Source organism: Schistocerca piceifrons, chromosome 6 (assembly GCF_021461385.2).
Source record: "Schistocerca piceifrons isolate TAMUIC-IGC-003096 chromosome 6, iqSchPice1.1, whole genome shotgun sequence".
Classification (NCBI taxonomy): domain Eukaryota; kingdom Metazoa; phylum Arthropoda; class Insecta; order Orthoptera; family Acrididae; genus Schistocerca; species Schistocerca piceifrons.
In genome coordinates, this window is record NC_060143.1 from 465,642,725 (window position 1) to 465,662,145 (window position 19,421).

At 47.7% G+C, this 19,421-nt stretch overlaps 1 protein-coding gene and 1 non-coding gene across 2 annotated transcripts in view; both read left to right on the forward strand.

The window, feature by feature from the left end:
- Window positions 1-19,421, forward strand: part of LOC124802561 (galectin-6-like) — a 431,142-nt gene that overhangs the window by 18,114 nt on the left and 393,607 nt on the right. The gene's annotated exons all lie outside the window — the stretch shown is intronic.
- On the forward strand, window positions 14,483-14,555 carry Trnaa-cgc. The gene has a single exon. It is a non-coding gene; the product is annotated as a tRNA-Ala (tRNA).

Consider the following 19,421-nt stretch of genomic DNA (forward strand, 5'->3'; position numbering starts at 1 on the left):
TATTCACAAGAAAATTTTGTTCGTGTACCAATAATATTAGGTTTTAACACACAATTAAAAATATGAAATCGGAGAAAACATCACAGCTACTGAGACAATCGTCTTGCAACAAATACAATCAGGCGACAAATTACAAGGTTTACAGCTTTGCTTCCGCCGTTTTTTCCCCAATATTTGAGGCTTTAATGAAACAGTTTGGTTACACATGTATTATTCAAAGTATATTCCATCGCTGGCCACTACTTTCTCCCATCTTTCGGGCAGTGTACGAATCCCGCGTCGAAAAAATTGTTCATCTTTTGAAGCGATTCACGAATCGATCCAGTTTGTGACTTCTTCATGAGATCGGAAGTGTTGGTCAGCCAGGCCATGCGCCATTGATCTAAACAGGTGATAGTCAGAGGGAGCAATGTCCGGAGAATACGGCGGGTGGGATAGGACTTCCCGTTTTAACGTTTCCAAGTACGTTTTGACCTCTTTTTGCAACGTGGGGTCGAGTGTTGTGTTGCAAAATCACTTTATCGTGCCTCTCGCTAAATTGCGGCCGTTTGTCTTTTAATGCTCTGCTCAAACGCATTAATTACGTTCGATACCGAGCACCTGTGATTGCTTCACTTGGTTTTAACACCTCATAGCACAAGACGCTGAGCTGGTCCCACCAAATGCAGAGCATGATCTTAGAGCCGTGAATATTCGGTTTGGCCGTCGACGTGGAAGCATGGCCGGGATATCCCCATGATTTTTTGCACATTGGGTTATCGTAAAGAACCCATTTTTCGTCACCGGCCACAATGCGATACAGAAACTCCTTCCGTTTTTGTCTCTGAAGCAACTGTTCTCAAACACACAAACGCCGTGCAACGTCTCTCGGTTTCAGCTCACACGGGACCCAAGTTCCTTCTTTCTGATCATGCCCATAGCCTTGAGACATTTTGAAATGGCTTGCTGTGTCATTCCCACTAATCGTGCCAGTCTGATGCGATTCTTCACTCAGCATCTTCGAAAACATTCTCTCTTCCACCACTATGCCGTTCTACGACGTTAAAATCGCCGTTCTTGAAGCGTCGAAACCACTCACGACACGTTCTTTCACTAATAGCGTCCTTATCATATGTACTTGAGAGCATTCGATGAGACGCAGCCGCTGTTTTCTTCATATTGAAACAAAACAGTAACACCTCTCGCAAATGACGAGAATTAGGCTCGTAAACTGAGATTTTCTATCAAGAACAACTTTATGATGAGTACACAAATAGACTAATGTTTGAATGAGGTTATGTTGACTGAGGTCGAAGCTAACTGCCTGACGTCTGCGATTTGTTTCTTTCGACCGCTACTTAACCGGTGTCGCCATCTATCGGCAAACGGCAGAAGCAAAGTTGTACACCTTTTATTTTCGTCCAAAGTGTGGAAACAGAATCAAAATGTAAAAATCACATCAATGCACATCGGGCTCGGCAGTGCTAAGTCTGCCATTTACAGAATGGCACGCAATCGTTGCTAGAAATGTGCGAAATTAAGGATGTACCCTCAGATTCCGCATGTGGACTCCTATGCGTGACAGTCGTTATCGAGCCCGTTGCTGTAGCCGAGCGGTTCTAGGCGCTTCAATCTAGAACCGCGCGACTGCTACGGTCGCAGTTTCGAATCCTGCCTCGGGCATGGATGTGTGTGATGTCCCTAGGTTAGTTAGGTTCTAGTTATTCTAAGTTCTAGGGGACTGATGACCTCAGATGTTACGTCCCATAGTGCTCGGAGCCACTTCAGTCGTTATCGCTACGGGAGGGAGATTCCCAACTTCTTGCTGCAGCGCGTTATCGCCTTAGCAAGTCATCTTTCTCAGCGCAAGCGAACTGCGGTCCTTTTCTGGAATCCTGTGCTGGTGACGTTGTGCTTCCCCGCCTTCTCGGTAGAGAACGGTACCACCGTGGAATTCCTGGCCAAGGCCGACACAGCTTTGCCGCCGTCTCACGCTACCGGAGGTGTACTAACAGGGCGATCCGTGTGAAACGGCAGTCATGTCCCGCTTCCGGTATTACACATCGGGCGGGACGTTCTATCGCTTGTGCTGTCGCTGTGGATCACAGCTACTCTGTTTAAACTAGCGGTTGTCAGGTTGTACCGCGGTATGCATGGTATTTCTTAGCATATTGTGCAATATGGAAGTGCTTACAAATGTGTCGTGTTTCATCTACATCCATACTCCGTAAGCCACCAGACGGTGTGTGGCGGTGGGTACCTTGAGTACTTCTATCGGTTCTCCCTTCCATTCCAGTCTCGTATTGTTCGTGGAAAGAAAGATTGTCGGTATGCCTCTGTGTGGGCTCTAGTCTCTCTCATTTTATCCTCATTGTCTCTTCGCGAGATCTGCGTAGGAGGGAGCAATATACTGCTGGACTACTCGGTGAAGGTGTGTTCTCGAAACTTCAACAAAAGCCCGTACCGAGCTACTGAGCGTCTCTCTTGCAGAGTCTTCCACTGGAGTTTATCTATCATCTCCGTAACGCTTTCGCGATTACTAAATGATCCTGTAACGAAGCGCACAGCTCTTACGGCAAGAAAAATGGAATAAAAGTGAGATAGACTTTCATCCTTCTTTACCTCCTCTGCATGACTGCAGATGACGTGTCACTGAGCACATTTGTACTGTGCATGCAGTACACGTGAGGTGCCTAGTTGTTTCCACTGCCCTATGTGGAATACATACGTTCTTGTACACTTCACTAACCTGCTGTCTTCATGATTATGATGATGTCCCCAGCGCAGAAAATAGCACGCAGGGCTTGGATTCTTTTTCTTGAGGCTGAAATTAACTTCGCAAGGAACTGCTGCTACGAATAAACTATAAGTCATTTGGGATGCCAGTCGCGTTTTTATTAATATAGACACGAGAAACTATTCTTGATCACAAAGTGTTGAACATACCTTTCCACAGTCATTATATCTGGCTAAAATAACATGAAATACATCCTGCCACAGACAACATGTCTGTCTACTGGAACCGTCAGAACTGGACAAAAAATTACATGAATCAAATATTACTGTTACAGACAACATGTCTATATCTAGCGACGGTCGGAACTGTAGTAAATAAAACTGCATGAAACAAATACTGCTATAGCAGACAACATGTCTGTCTACTGGAACGGTCAGAACTGGAGAGCCGGACTGCCCGAGACACTTCGCGCGCCAAGCAAGCAAGGCGTGACCCGAAGGCCACCGAAGTGCATCGGCAGTAATATCAGCAGTTCTTCGTTTTAGTAATACTTTGATTTTAATAAGTTTGAAACGACTGACTGATAGCTGGCTGTTTAGAGATCTTTATTTATAGAGATGTTTATTTAAAAAAATGTAGTAATTTGGATGACAGGTTTAATTAATAATAGCAACTAAAGTTTAACGTTTTGGCGCCCTACCGCCGAACACAGCAGCCAATCACAGAGCAGCAGCATCATGCAGGCGGTCTTTCTCACGGCAATGGTACCGAATCTAACATCTGTCACCGGTACCTCATCCCACATTGTGTCATCTCTATGCTTCTTGCATCTCCACTGCCCTGGGAATAGCTTCCTGGAGCCTAATATGATGGCTGGATAAGCTAGAAATATTACTCTCCATTGGATCTTCTCTATCACGTTTATCAACCCTATCTGGTACGGATCCCACACCGGTAAGCAGTATTCAAGCAATGGGCGAACAAGTGTACTGTAACCTACTTCCTTTGTTTTCGGACTGCATTTCCTTACGATTCTTCCAATAAGTCTGTCCGACATCTGCTTTACCAACGATTAATATTATATGGTCATTCCATTTTAAATCACTCCTAATGCCTACTCCCAGATAATTTATGGAATTAACTGCTTCCACTTGCTGATCTGCTATATTGTAGCTAAATGATAAAGGATCTTTCTTTCTATGTATTCGCAGCACATTTCACTTGTATACATTGAGATTCAATTGCCATTCCCTGCACCATGCGTCAATTCGTTGCAGATCCTCCTGCATTTCAGTACAATTTTCCATTGTTACAACCTCTCGATATACAACATCACCATCCGCAAAAAGCCTCAGTGAACTTCTGATGTTACCCACAAGGTCATTTATATATATTGTGTATAGCAACGGTCCTACGACACTCCCATGCGGCACACTTGAAATCACTCTTACTTCGGAAGACTTCTCTCCATTGAGAATGACATGCTGCGTTCTGTTATCTAGGAACTCTTCAATCCAATCACACAATTGGTCTGATAGTCCATATGCTCTTACTGTGTTCATTAAACGACTGTGGGGAACTGTGTCAAACGCCTTGCGGAAGTCAAGAAACGCGGCATCTACCTGGGAACCCGTGTCAGTTTCTTTGTAGTAGTTTTCAGCTAAGTGTGGAGACACATTACCACAAATAGATCAGACATGGAACACCTACCGAAAGTAAAACTACTGAAGCATTGAAGGCCAAAGTACAAACACATGTTTTCAGTGTGAATTTTCGCTGTACAGCCGATTGTGTGTTGACGTGAAACTTGCTGGTATGAAATTTCCTGGAAGATTAAAACTTTGTGCCGGACCGAGACTCGAACTTCGCAGAAGAGCTGCTGTGAAGTATGGAAGGTAGGAGATGAGGTACTGACAGAATTGAAGCTGTGAGGACGGTTCGTGAGTCATGCTTGGGTAGCTCAGCTGGTAGAGCACTTGCCCGTGAAGGGCAAAGGTCCAGAGTTCGTGTCTCGGTCCGGCACACAATTTTAATCTGCCAGGAAGTTTCACATCAGCCCACGCTCCGCTGCAGAGTGAAAACTTCATTGCGGAACTTGCTGGTAGAGTAAAACTGTGTGCCGAATCGGGGATCGCACCCGGGATCTTCGCCTTTCTCGGGCAATTGCTCTACGGACTGACGAAGTGTGAGTTCCGGCTCCCGCACACACTTTTAACCTGCCAGAAAGTTTGACATCAGTGCACACTCCACTGCAGAGTGAAAATTCATTCTGGAAACTGTCATGCCTTCTTTAGCATGGTGTGTTGTTCTTTTGTGGATACAGGAGCGAGGAAGAAATGCTGTTCATAAAAAAGAATTCAGATATTAATTTATTCCACATCTAATATCAAATAGCAAAAGCAATACAGAACTCTGTTGCTGTACTTTAAGCGTCAGTTGCTAACAGTAGATGTCAATGTAAAAATATAGTGACCAGCCAGAACATTGACCAACAACCTACTATCGATATAAATCCATCCAGGCGATAGCAGCATCACGTGGCGAGGAATGACTGCTGGTCAGAGACACGCACGGTGCATGTAGTATCAGCATGTGTAAAACGCGGAAGGCACGCCATCTGTCTTAGTCTGATAAGGGGCAGTTTGTGATGGCTCGAAGTCTTGGGACGAGCATTCCAGAAACTGCACGACTTGTCTCCAGGACATGGCGAAACCAAGATGAAAACACGTTCAGAAGTCTTGGGGTTGGATGGCCACTCCTCATTATACGAGGGTCACTCCAAAAGAAATGCACACTATTTCTTGTAAAATACAGTTTTCATTCTGCATGTGTGAAAGTTTTACAGTGTGTAGATACATCCTTCCCGCTTGTTTTCAAACTTAGTTCAACCGGTTCCCGTGAGTGGCGCCGTCACAGCAAGATGGCTGCTACACTTGACGTTCGTCAAAAGCAACGTGCTGTCATAGAATTCCTGTGCTGTGAAAACGACACAGTGGGAAACCTCCACAAGAGGTTGAAAAAGGTGTATGGAGATAGTGCTGTCGATCGCAGTACAGTTAGTCAGTGGGCAAGCAGGTTACGTGATGAAAAGCGGGCACAATAATATTGAGGATTGTCCTCGCAGCGGCAGGCCTCGTACTGCACACACTCCAGACAATGTGGAGAGAGTTACAGAATTGGTGACTGCTGACAGACGTATCACAGTGAACAAATTGTCACGCTACGTTGGGATAGGGAAAGAAAGTGTTTGCAGAATACTGAAAGTGTTGGCATTAAAAAAGGTTTGTGCCAGGTGGGTTCCCAGGATGTTGACAGTGACTCACAAAGAAACAAGAAAAACGGTATGCAGCAAACTTTTGGAACAGTACGAGAATGGTGGAGATGAATTTCTTGGAAGAATTGTGACATGTGATGAAACATGGCTCCATCATTTTTGACCAAAGACGAAGAGACAGTCAATGGAGTGGCATCATGTAAATTCACTCAAGGAAAAAAATATTCAAAACGACACCTGCAGCTGGAAAAGTTATGGCTACAGTGTTTTTCGATTTCGAAGGACTCTTGCTTGTGGACATCATGCCAAGTGGAACCACCATAAATTCTGATGCATATGTGACGACAATGAAGAAACTCCAAGCTCGACTGAGTCGTGTTCGACCACATCGGCAAAAGCAGGATGTTTTGCTGTTGCACGACAATGCTCGGCCACATGTCAGTCAAAAAACAATGGAAGCGATCACAAAACTCGGATGCGCGACACTGAAACACCCGCCTTACAGTCCTGACCTGGATCCATGTGACTATCGTTTCTTTGTGAAACTGAAACTGTCTTCGTGGAACAAGGTTTGAAGATGATGACTCCTTGTGCACGCTGCCAAACAGTGGCTCCAACAGGTTGGTCCAGAATTTTACCCTGCGGGTGTACAGGCGCTGGTTCGAAGATAGCGTAAGGCAGTTGAGAGGTATGGAAATTATGCGGAGAAATGAAAATATTGTTCCTAAAGGATGTATCTACATACTGTAAAACTTTCAAACATGTAGAATAAAAGACGGATTTAAAAAAAAATAGTGTGCATTTCTCTTGGAGTGATCCTCGTAGAAGGCGGGCGTCGTAGGCCGTGCAGACTGGTAAAACAGGACAGGTGGAGAACTGTGACGGAACTGCCGTCAGACTTTAATACTGAACAGTGTGTCTGAACACACACTGCATCGAGCACTCGTACCTATGGGTCTCTCTGCAGCCCCCCCCCCCCCCCAGGGGGTTCACAACTCTTTTGTGGATAAGTGCGTGGCGAGCACGGGGCCCCGAGCCATTGCAGCCTTCTTTCTCTCCCGGGCTGCATTTCCTTTCCGTTCCCCCTCCTTTCCCCTCCATGCTCCTTTCCCCTCGCCCTCTCCTCTCCCTCTATTGGTGTCCTTGCTTATGTTGGCCCCCGCTATCCTCATGGTGCTGTTGGTTTTACACTCCGGCTTTGTTGCGTAATCGTCTCCTCCTTTTGGCATTCCTTGGTCCCCCTCTGGGGTTTGACCTCCATTACAAAATTTCTCCTCCGTAGTGTGAGCCATTTGGGGAAGAGCACCTTACCCAGTGTCTCCGACGTGCGCCCTCCTAGTACATTCCACCTTTTCTTTCACGTCGTTGTTTGATGCTAGGGTGCATAGCCAGCACGGTAGCCAGCCCGTGTGGTGGGGTCGCTATGTACCCTTTTGGTCGAGCCCCCTGAACACACAGGGATCACACTTCTGATACCTGAGCTGTGACCTCCTCATGCATGCCTTGGAGTGGTTGCTCGTCATTCTGGAGCATCGGAACTCCCGGAAATGGCCGCCGTGCCAGACGGCCCTTGCTGTGGCTGGGTGGCGCCCGTGAGGAGAGCCCCTGATCGGAGTGGGTGGTATCAGGGCGGACACTATGCAGATGAAACGCATACGGGTCCAAAACTCTGGCCGTTCTTCTGCGGCCGTCTCTCTGCGTGGTACTGATTCCTCAAGTGCTGCTTCTCTTGCCCCTTCGGCCTTCCCTTCCATGGCTACCCCCTGGGAAGAGGGTCAGGCCCGTCGTCTAGGGGCAAAAACTTTCCCCCGTTATCTAGTTTACACCAGGACTGATGGAGATACTTTCACCAGTGTCAAACCTTTATTCTTTGTGGAACACATTGAAGACAAGTTCGGCGAAGTGGACTCCCTGAGCAAGATGCGGTCGGGTTCGTTGCTGATAAAAACCGCTTCAGCTGCCCAATCTGCGGCCCTTCGTGCCTGTACCCATCTTGGCACAATTCCTGTGTCCATTACCCCTCACCAGTCTCTAAATATGGTACAAGGTGTGATTTTTCACAGGGACCTCATCCTTCAAACTGATGAGGAACTTCGGGACAATCTCGGACGGCGGGGTGTTCACTTTGTTCGGCGTGTTCAGAAGGGTCCTAAAGATAATCGTATTGATACTGGTGCCTTTATCCTGGCCTTTGAAGGGGATACCCTTCCTGAGAAAGTTAAGATTATGGTCTATCGCTGTGATGTGAAGCCATACATCCCACCTCCTATGCGGTGTTTTAAGTGCTTGCGTTTTGGCCACATGTCTTCTCACTGTTCTCAGGACTCTCTCTGTGGTGACTGTGGACGTCCACTCCATGAGGGGAGTCCCTGTGTTCCCCCTCCTGTATGTGTAAATTGTCATGGTAGTCATTCTCCACGTTCACCAGATTGCCCAGTATATAAGAAAGAAAAAAAGATACAGGAGTATAAGTCCCTCGATCGTTTAAGCTACACAGAGGCCCGTAAGAAATATGCACGACTGCACCCTGTGTCCATGACATCTAGTTACGCCTTGGTTACATCTTCATCCCTTGCTCCCCCTTCCTTACCCCCATCCCGGACCCCTCTCCTTCCCCCCTCCCCTGCGGCTCCCACACCTTCTCCTCTGGGCGCTGCTCCCCCTCCCCAGCCGGAGAAGTGTCCCACTCCTTCGGCGTCTGCCGGTCAAGGGCGCCTCTCCCGGGATGCCCCTTCCCGGCACCTTCCAGGTCAAAGGTCTGCTGCAGCGCGGCGACCGCGAGAGCCGCGGTCTATAGGCCCCCAGGTCGCCCGGTCTCTTTCTGTTCCTGATCTTGCTGCAGCTGGCTCCATTATGCCACACAGCCCTCCTCGATCTCAGCCTGAAAAGAAGAAGAAACATAAGTCCCGGGACAAAGAGCCTCTGGTGTCACCGGAGGTCCCTTCCCCGACTTCACAACCGGATTCTGACCTGTCGTTTATGGATGTCGCCCCCTCCTTGGCGGTGACGGGTGGGGACCCGGCGGTATGACTGGATTTAGCGTGTTCAGCCCTCATTTAAACCATCGTTCTGTGGTTCTCCAATGGAATTGTAATGGCTACTATCGTCACCTTCCGGAATTGAAATCCCTTCTTTCGTCCTACTCAGCAGCTTGTGTGGTTCTACAGGAATCTCATTTTACTGATGCTCACTCACCGACCCTCCGTGGGTTCCGTGTTTTCTGTCGAAATCGGGTCGGACCCTTGCGGGCTTCTGGTGGCGTTTGTACGTTGGTCCGTACAGACATTGCTAGCACGTGGATTCCTCTCCAAACTACATTGGAAGTGGTTGCTGTTAGGGTCCACTTAGACTCTGCAGTCACAGTATGCAATCTTTATCTCCCTCCTGACAGGACTCTTACACCTGCTGCCTTAACCACCCTTCTTCAGCAACTTCCTCCTCCCTTCCTCCTCCTTGGGGATTTTAATGCTCATCATCCTTTGTGGGGCAGTGCCTTTCCATCTAGACGAGGTCTTCTTATAGACCAATTTATTGCAGACCACGACCTGTGCCTTCTTAATGATGGCTCCCCTACTCATTTCAGTGCTGGTCATGGGACCTTTTCTGCCATTGATCTTTCTCTTTCTTCTCCCTCTCTCCTCCCTTCATTACACTGGTCGCCACACGACGACCTTTGTGACAGTGACCATTTCCCGTTGATTATCACGCTCCCTTCCCGCTCCCCGATGGAGAGGTTACCTCGTTGGTCTTTCCACCGCGCCGATTGGCCTCTATATACTGCACAGGTCGAGTTTTCTCCCTCTTTGTCGGGTTGTATTGATGACGTCCTACGTGACGTGTCTGACGCGATTGTTCGCGCTGCTAACCTTGCTGTCCCGCGCTCATCTGGACAATTTCGTCGTCGGCAAGTCCCGTGGTGGAGTACGGCCATTGCCATTGCCATCCGTGATCGCCGTCGAGCTTTGCAACACTTTAAGAGGCACCCATCTGTAGCCAGCCTTTCTACCTTTAAGCGCCTTCGCGCTAAAGCCCGTTATTTAATCAAACAGAGCAAGCGGATATGTTGGGAACGATTCGTTTCTTCCCTTGGTTCCACTGTCCCTCTGTCACGGGTATGGGCTACACTTCGCTCTCTCCAAGGTTGCCATCGGCACTCCACCCTCCCAGGCCTTCACCTCCCAGATGGCATTTGTACGGACCCATTAGTTCTCGCAGAACATCTTGCGACCCATTTTGCAGTGGCATCAGCGTCGGCCTCCTATCCAGCTGCTTTCCTTCATCAAAAACAGCAGGCTGAAGCTGTCACCTTACGTTTCACCACTTGTGAGCCAGAATCTTATAACGAACCTTTCACTGAATGGGAATTTCTTTCTGCTCTATCTTCTTCTCACGATACGGCCCCTGGCCCAGATTCCATTCATAACCAGCTGCTTCAACATCTCAGTGCTCCACAACGGCACCATCTTCTTCGGGTGTTTAACCGTATCTGGCTCCAGGGTGACTTCCCTTCTCAGTGGAGGGATAGAATTGTGGTTCCTGTCCTTAAGCCTGGTCAGAATCCCCTATCTGTTGACAGCTATCGGCCCATTAGTTTGACCAATGTTGGTTGTAAGTTACTTGAACGGCTGGTAGCCCGTCGGCTCACTTGGGTCCTCGAATCTCGGGATCTATTGTCCCCTTACCAGTGTGGCTTTCGAGAGGGACGATCTCCAATCGATCATTTACTTCGCTTGGAATCCGCAGTTCGGCAGGCTTTTTCCCAGCGCCGCCATTTGGTTGCAGTGTTTTTTGACCTTCGCAAGGCCTATGACACGGCCTGGCGCCATCACATCTTACTAACCCTTCATCAGTGGGGCCTTCGGGACCCACTCCCGATTTTTATCCGCCAGTTCCTGATCCATCGGTCATTCAGAGTTCGAGTTGGTACTGCTTTTAGTTCTCCACGGACCCAGGAGACGGGCATCCCACAGGGTTCTGTCTTGAGTGTCCTTCTTTTCCTCATTGCTATCGATGGACTTGTGGCCTCTGTCGGTCCCTTGGTCGCCCCTGCCCTGTATGTGGATGATTTCTGCATTTGGGTTAGTTCCTCCTCGATGCCATCTGCAGAACGGCAGCTCCAGGTGGCTATACGGCGTGCCTCTGCATGGACCCTCTCACACGGGTTTCAATTCTCTCCTTTAAAATCGCGGGTGGTCCACTTTTGTCGCCGTACTACGGTCCACCCTGATCCAGAGCTCTATCTCGCTGCACAACGATTGCCTGTGGTTCCACAGATTCGTTTCCTGGGTCTTCTTTTCGACAACAAGCTCACTTGGCTGCCCCATATCAGACTCCTGAAGGTAGGATGTTTCCGTAAACTCAATGTCCTTCGCTTCCTTGCCCACTCCTCTTGGGGTGCGGACCGTTCCCTCCTCCTCCGTCTTTATCGTGCTCTCGTTCTGTCTCGTTTGGACTATGGTTGTCAAGTTTATGGTTCAGCTGCTCCTTCCACACTGCACGTGCTGGATCCAGTCCACCATCGTGGTGTTCGTTTGGCCACCGGTGCATTCCCTACTAGCCCTGTTGATAGTCTCCTGGTTGAAGCTGGGATCCACCCCCTTTCTGTTCGGCGGTCCCAGCTTCTGGTGTCTTATGCCCTCACTATCCGTTCTTCTCCCACTCATCCTTCCTATTCTATCCTGTTCCCAGACTATGGCCGTCGCCCACCCGACTCCCGCCCTCGGGCGGGTTTACCGGTTGGGCTGCGCCTTGCGTCTCTTTACCGTGATTTTCAGCTTCCTTCTTTGTCCTGTCTTCCTCGCTCCCTCCCCTCCACCCCTCCTTGGTTAGTTCCTCGGCCTCGAATTCGGATGGATCTCCGCCGCGGTCCGAAAGATTCCATCCCCCCGGTGGTGTTCCGTACCTTTTTCCGCCAAATTTTATGGGAGTTTCGGGATGCTGTTGTTTTTTACACTGATGGCTCTAAATCTGCTGATCATGTTGGGTATGCCTTCACGTCCTCTGTTGGAACGGAAAATCATCTGCTGCCACCTACATGTGGGGTGTTTACTGCGGAATTAATGGCAATTTCCCGGGCCCTTACCTTTAATAAACAATCCCAACACAAACGCGTTTTGTTATGTACGGACTCGATGAGTGGCCTTCTTGCTATTGACCGGTGTTTTTCGCGCCATCCCTTGGTCTCTGCCATCCATGACCATCTCGCTGATATTCACTGTGCTGCTTGTTCCATTGACTTCCTTTGGGTCCCTGGCCATGTGGGTATCCCGGGTAATGAGCTCGCTGATCGTTTGGCTGGGGGAGCAGTTACTTACCCCCCGTTTTTTGTAACCCCTCCTGCAGCGGATTTACGGCTTCACATCAAATCCCACTTCGCACAGTCATGGGCCAATTCTTGGGAGGCTACTCCACTGTCTAATAAACTTCGTACAATTAAGGTGACACCAGGCCCGTGGCGTTCTTCCTTTCGCCTCTCCCGAAAGGACTCGACCACACTGTGTCGTCTCCGCATTGGCCATACCAGACTGACTCATAGTTTTCTTTTGCGTGATGACCCACCCCCGCTATGTGGTTGTGGAGCCTTCCAGTCAGTGGCCCACATTTTGGTTGAATGCCCCCTTCTTTTGGGTCTGCGTGTTAAGTACAGACTCCCCCACACTTTACCTTTGATGTTGGCTGACGATTCCCGGGTGGTCTCTCTGGTTCTCGGTTTCCTCTGGGAGAGTGGTTTTTATTCTCAGTTTTAAGGTTTTTAATCTCTCTCTGGTGTTGGGGCGGGGCGGTGAGTGTTTGGGTGTCTCCCACTGTAGGCAGTGTTCAGAGATTCCCGATTCACCTCCCTGACCGGAATTTCTTTTTTCTTCCCCTTTTACTTTGTTTTTACCCCCCTTTTTTAAGGCGTGGTTAGTCTTTCTATTCCCATACGTACTTTGTGAATTATAGCAGTTGTACCTTTTAAGTCACAGGTGGTCTTGCCTATGCTGCTTCAGCATAGTGTTGGGTTCGTTTCTCTTGCCAACTTACCTCATTTGTTTTTTACCAATGACAACGTGACTGCCCTTTTACGTTTTTCCCTTTTTCCGTTTTATTGTTCTGACTTTTCTGAGATGTCCTGTTAGCAGAATGGAGTATATTTGAAACAAGGGACTGATGACCTTGCTGTTTGGTCCCTTACACCTCAAACAACCAACCAACCAACCATCTCTGCAGCCGACGACCCATGCATGTGCCAATGTTAACACGACAACATCGGCAACTACGACTGAAATGGGCACGTGACCATCGCCACTGGACGTTGGCGCAGTGTCGGATCGTTGTATTCCCGATGAATCCTGATACCTTCTTCATGGTACCAATTGGAGGGCGCTTCCGTCGCCTTCCAGGGGAACAGCTCCTTGACATCTGCAGGGCGGGACAGAGACTAGCTGCGGCGGTTGCAATATGATCTGGGGAGCATTAACGTGGGCACCCATGGGTCCAGTGGAGCTTGCGCAAGGCACCATGGCAGCCAAGGAGTATCATACACCGGTTGCAGACCATGTACATCCTTCCATGACGATCCTGTTTCCCGGCATCGGTGCATTTTTCAGCAAGATAATGCTCCATATCACAAGGCTGCAGAGGATCAAGTAGGTAAAAAGACGAGGGCTAATACAAATCCTTGGGTAACAGAAGAGATACTGAATTTAATTGATGATAGGAGAAAATATAAAAATGCAGTAAATGAAGCAGGCAAAAAGGAATACAAACGTCTCAAAAATGAGATCTACAGGAAGTGCAAAATGGCTAAGCAGGGATGGCTAGAGGACAAATGTAAGGATGTAGAGGCGCATATCACTAGGGGTAAGATAGATACTGTCTACAGGAAAATTAAAGAGAACTTTGAAGAAAAGAGAACAACTTGCATGAATATCAGATGGAAACCCAGTTCTAAGCAACGAAGGAAAGCAGAAAGGTGGAAGGAGTGTATAGAGGGTCTATATGAGGATGATGATCTTGAGGACAATATTATGGAAATGGAAGAGGATGAAGATGAGAGATATGATACTGCGTGAAGAGTTTGACAGAGCACTGAAAGACCTAAGTAGAAACAAGGCCCCGGGAGTAGACAACATTCCATTAGAACTACTGATGGCCTTGGGAGAGCCAGCCCTGACAAAACTCTACCATCTAGTGAGCTCTGTATGAGACAGGCGAAATACCCTCAGACTTCAAGAAGAATATAATAATTCCAATCCCAAAGAAAGCAGATGTTGACAGATGTGAAAATTACCAAACTATCAGTTTAATAAGTCAGAGCTGCAAAATACTAACGCGAATTCTTTACAGATGAATGGAAAAACTGGTAGAAGCTGACCGCGGGAAAGATCAGTTTGTATTCCGTAGAAATGTTGGAACACGTGAAGCAATACTGACCTTACGACTTATCTTAGAAGAAAGTTTAAGGAAAGGCAAACCTACGTTTCTAGCATTTGTAGACTTAGAGAAAACGGAGCTAGGTGGCGCAGTGGTTAGCACACTGGACTCGCATTCGGGAGGACGACGGTTCAATCCCGTCTCCAGCCATTCTGATTTAGGTTTTCCGTGATTTCCCTAAATCGTTTCAGGCAAATGCCGGGATGGTTCCTTTGAAAGGGCACGGCCGATTTCCTTCCCAATCCTTCCCTAACCCGAGCTTGCGCTCCGTCTCTAATGACCTTGTTGTCGACGGGGCGTTAACCACTAACCACCAGCACCACTTAGAGGAAGCTTTTGACAATGTTGACTGGAATACTCTCTTTCGAATTCTAAAGGTGGCAGGGGTAAAATACAGTGAGCGAAAGGCTATATACAATTTGTACAGAAACCAGATGGCAGTTATAAGAGTCGAGGGGCATGAAAGAGAAGCAGTGGTTGGCAAGGGAGTGAGACAGGGTTGTAGCCTCTCCCCGATGTTATTCAATCTCTATATTGAGCAAGCAGTAAAGAAAACAAAAGAAAAATTCGGAGTAGGGATTAAAATCCATGGACAAGAAATTAAAACTTTGACGTTCGCCGATGACATTGTAATTCTGTCAGAGACAGCAAAGGACCTGGAAGAGCAGTTGAACGGAAGGGACATGGTCTTCAAAGGAGGATATAAGATGAACATCACCAAAAGCAAAACGAGGATAATGGAATGTAGTCGAATTAAATCGGGTGATGCTGAGGGAATTATTTTAGGAAATGAGACGCTTAAAGTATTAAATGAGTTTTGCTATTTGGGGAGCAAAATAACTAACGATGGTCAAAGTAGAGAGGATATAAAATGTAGACTGTCAATGGCAAAGAAAGCGTTTCTGAAGAAGAGAAATTTGTTAACATCGAGTATAGATTTAAGTGTCAGGAAGTCTTTTCTGAAAGTATTTTTATGGAGTGTAGCCATGTATGGAAGTGAAACGGGGACGATAAATAGTTTAGACAAAAAGAGAATAGAAGCTTTCGAAATGTGGTGCTACAGGAGGATGCTGAAGATTAGATGGGTAGATCACATAACTAATGAGGAAATACTGATTAGAATTGGGGAGAAGAAAGATTTGTGGCACAACTTGACTAGAAGAAGGGATCGATTTGTAGGACATTCTGAGGCATCAAGGGATCACCAATGTAGTATTGGAGGGTAGCGCGGAGGGTAAAAATCGTAGAGGGAAACCAAGAGATGAATACACTAAATAGAATCAGAAGGATGTAGGTTGCAGTAGGTACTGGGAGATGAAGAAGCTTGCACAGGATAGAGTATCATGGAGAGCTACATCAAACCAGTCTCAGGACTGAAGACCACATTAACATCACAATTCAAGGTGGGTTACGGATTGTTTCGAGGAACACAGCGGCGAGATTCAATGGATGTGCAGGCCCCCAACTCGCCAGATGTGAACGCGGTCGAACACATCTGGGATGTGATTGAACCTGGCGTCAGAGCTCGTCGGCTCCCTCCACGGAATTTATGAGAATTAGGTGACTTGTTGTGTCCAGATGTGGTGACCTTAAGGGGAGACGGAAGGAAATTTTATCCAATGCTATTGTACACTTTGAATAGGTACACTTTTCAAAAGAGTAAGTGATAAAAATTAAATTTTTACTGCATATATATAACATATATGCCTCAATTTTCAAGTAATATGAACATTTTTGAAGCCTACTTGCCTTCCGTCTCCCCTTAAGGCCTCATTGCTTCCATGCCACGACGTGTCGCCGCTGTTATCTGTGCCAAATGCGGACATACCGGCTATTAGATACGTCGTCAGAATGTTCTTGCTGGTCAGTGTACATACAGGTACAAAAGATTTATAAAAGTCATTCTTCAATACAATATCTATTCAGAAGATGCCAAGCCCTTGCCGCTAAGAAATTCTGTGTTATTCAACTGGCAAACACTCAAAAGGTCAGACGATGACTGTTCGAACTTAAGTACACCCGCCACTGGAACTCCGGAGAGAGGATGCTTGCATCTCATTGGCAGCGGCGTAAACGTTGATGGCAGCGCCCTTGTGCCGCGGTGGCGGTCGTAGGAAACGCGGTGGCTCAGATGGATAGAGCGTCTGCCATGTAAGCAGGAGATCCCGGGTTCGAGTCCCGGTCGGGGCACACATTTTCAACATGTCCCCAATGAAGTACATAAACGCCTGTTTGCAGCTAGGGTGTCCATTTAATTATCATTCCATCTGGTTTCCCCCTTCAAGCTAGACGAGTTTCGTTCTTTGTAATTTTTTCGTCTGATGCTTATTTCGTGAGATATTTGGCCCTGTCACTATCAATGGACCACCCTGTATAGTGTGCGAGCCACTGTACGGAGCGTGGCTGAGGTTACATCATAGCAGTATTAAGGATTCCTTGTCCCACCCAGTTCGCGCAATGAGCGACGAAAAATGACTGCTTATATCGACCCAATCAAGTAACTACGAAGGTACTTACTGGGTTCGAGTCCCAGTTCGGAACACAGCTTTAATCGGACAGAAATTTTCGTTGTTGACATTTATTACCGCAGATGTTTTTATTCGAAAGGAAACTAGGCCGAGAGTCGTTTAATTTCTCATTACCGACAGCTGTTATAAATTAGAGTGCAGAGCAGTGTGTTCTGGCTGACGTCAGTTTTATATCAGTATGCGAAGACAACACTTCTCCACCCATGTCGACCCTGAGCTTCTACTATGTATCTAGTCACATCTACACTCCTGGAAATTGAAATAAGAACACCGTGAATTCATTGTCCCAGGAAGGGGAAACTTTATTGACACATTCCTGGGGTCAGATACATCACATGATCACACTGACAGAACCACAGGCACATAGACACAGGCAACAGAGCATGCACAATGTCGGCACTAGTACAGTGTATATCCACCTTTCGCAGCAATGCAGGCTGCTATTCTCCCATGGAGACGATCGTAGAGATGCTGGATGTAGTCCTGTGTAACGGCTTGCCATGCCACCTGGCGCCTCAGTTGGACCAGCGTTCGTGCTGGACGTGCAGACCGCGTGAGACGACGCTTCATCCAGCCCCAACCATGCTCAATGGGGGACAGATCCGGAGATCTTGCTGGCCAGGGTAGTTGACTTACACCTTCTAGAGCACGTTGGGTGGCACGGGATACATGCGGACGTGCATTGTCCTGTTGGAACAGCAAGTTCCCTTGCCGGTCTAGGAATGGTAGAACGATGGGTTCGATGACGGTTTGGATGTACCGTGCACTATTCAGTGTCCCCTCGACGATCACCAGTGGTGTACGGCCAGTGTAGGAGATCGCTCCCCACACCATGATGCCGGGTGTTGGCCCTGTGTGCCTCGGTCGTATGCAGTCCTGATTGTGGCGCTCACCTGCACGGCGCCAAACACGCATACGACCATCATTGGCACCAAGGCAGAAGCGACTCTCATCGCTGAAGACGACACGTCTCCATTCGTCCCTCCATTCACGCCTGTCGCGACACCACTGGAGGCGGGCTGCACGATGTTGGGACGTGAGCGGAAGACGGCCTAACGGTGTGCGGGACCGTAGCCCAGCTTCATGGAGACGGTTGCGAATGGTCCTCGCCGATACCCCAGGAGCAACAGTGTCCCTAATTTGCTGGGAAGTGGCGGTGCGGTCCCACCCGGCCTCCCGCATGCCCACTATACGCCCTCGCTCAAAGTCCGTCAACTGCACATACGGTTCACGTCCACGCTGTCGCGGCATGCTACCAGTGTTAAAGACTGCGATGGAGCTCCGTATGCCACGGCAAACTGGCTGACACTGACGGCGGCGGTGCACAAATGCTGCGCAGCTAGCGCCATTCGACGGCCAGCACCGCGGTTCCTGGTGTGTCCGCTGTGCCGTGCGTGTGATCATTGCTTGTACAGCCCTCTCGCAGTGTCCGGAGCAAGTATGGTGGGTCTGACACACCGGTGTCAATGTGTTCTTTTTTCCATTTCCAGGAGTGTATATACATATTCCGCAAGCCACCGTATGGTGCATAGCAGTGCATACCTTGTGACACTACGCGTCATTTCCTTTCGTCTTCCACTCGCAAAACCGAGCGAGGTGGCGCAGTGGCTAGCACATTGGACTCGCATTCGGGCCATCCTGATTTAGGTTTTCCGTGGTTTCCCTAAATCGCTTCAGGCAAATGTAGGAATGGTTCCTTTGAAAGGACTACCTTCACCACCCTTCCCTAATCCGACGAGACCGATGACCTCACAGTTTGGTCTCCTCCGCCAAATCAACCCCCAACCCACTCGCAAATAGAACGAGACAAAAAGACTGTCTATATGCTTCCTTACAAGCCCTAATATCCCTTATTGTCGTGGTCCGTACGCGAAACGTACTTTGGCGACAGTAGAATCGTTCTGCAGTCAGTTTCAAACGACGGTTCTCTAAATTTTCTCAATAGAGAGAACGTCGCCCTCCCTACAGGCATCCCCCATTAGTTCACGAACCAATACTCGCATGTTGGTCGAACCAACTAGTAACAAATATAGCGGCGGAACCGGTTTATAGTATTTCGTGACTTTAATTACTTATAAATGATATTTCAAGTAGATCAAAAAATATATAAAACCATTTACCTATTGTCACCGTAACAATTCGTTTGATCTCAAAAATGATTATCCTGCCTAAAATTTGTCACTCTGCTAAAGAAATCTCCACTTGACGTTGTGTAGAAATGTTGTCTGTAAAGTCGTGTGAGTGGCACTAAATTGCATATCATTTATCAGATTTTACACAACCGTTACTTAAGATGGAAGCACTTCTCTCTTGCAAAACGAACATTTAGTCACAAAATATTACCCGCGTACAACACTGACGTATGTCTCCTATTAAAATATTTCATTTAAATCGTTCGAAATAATTAGGTTTCATACATCAGCAAATACGAAATTGATATTACGTAACGTGCTGGGAGCACTATTTTTAAAGATTCAATATGAGTTGA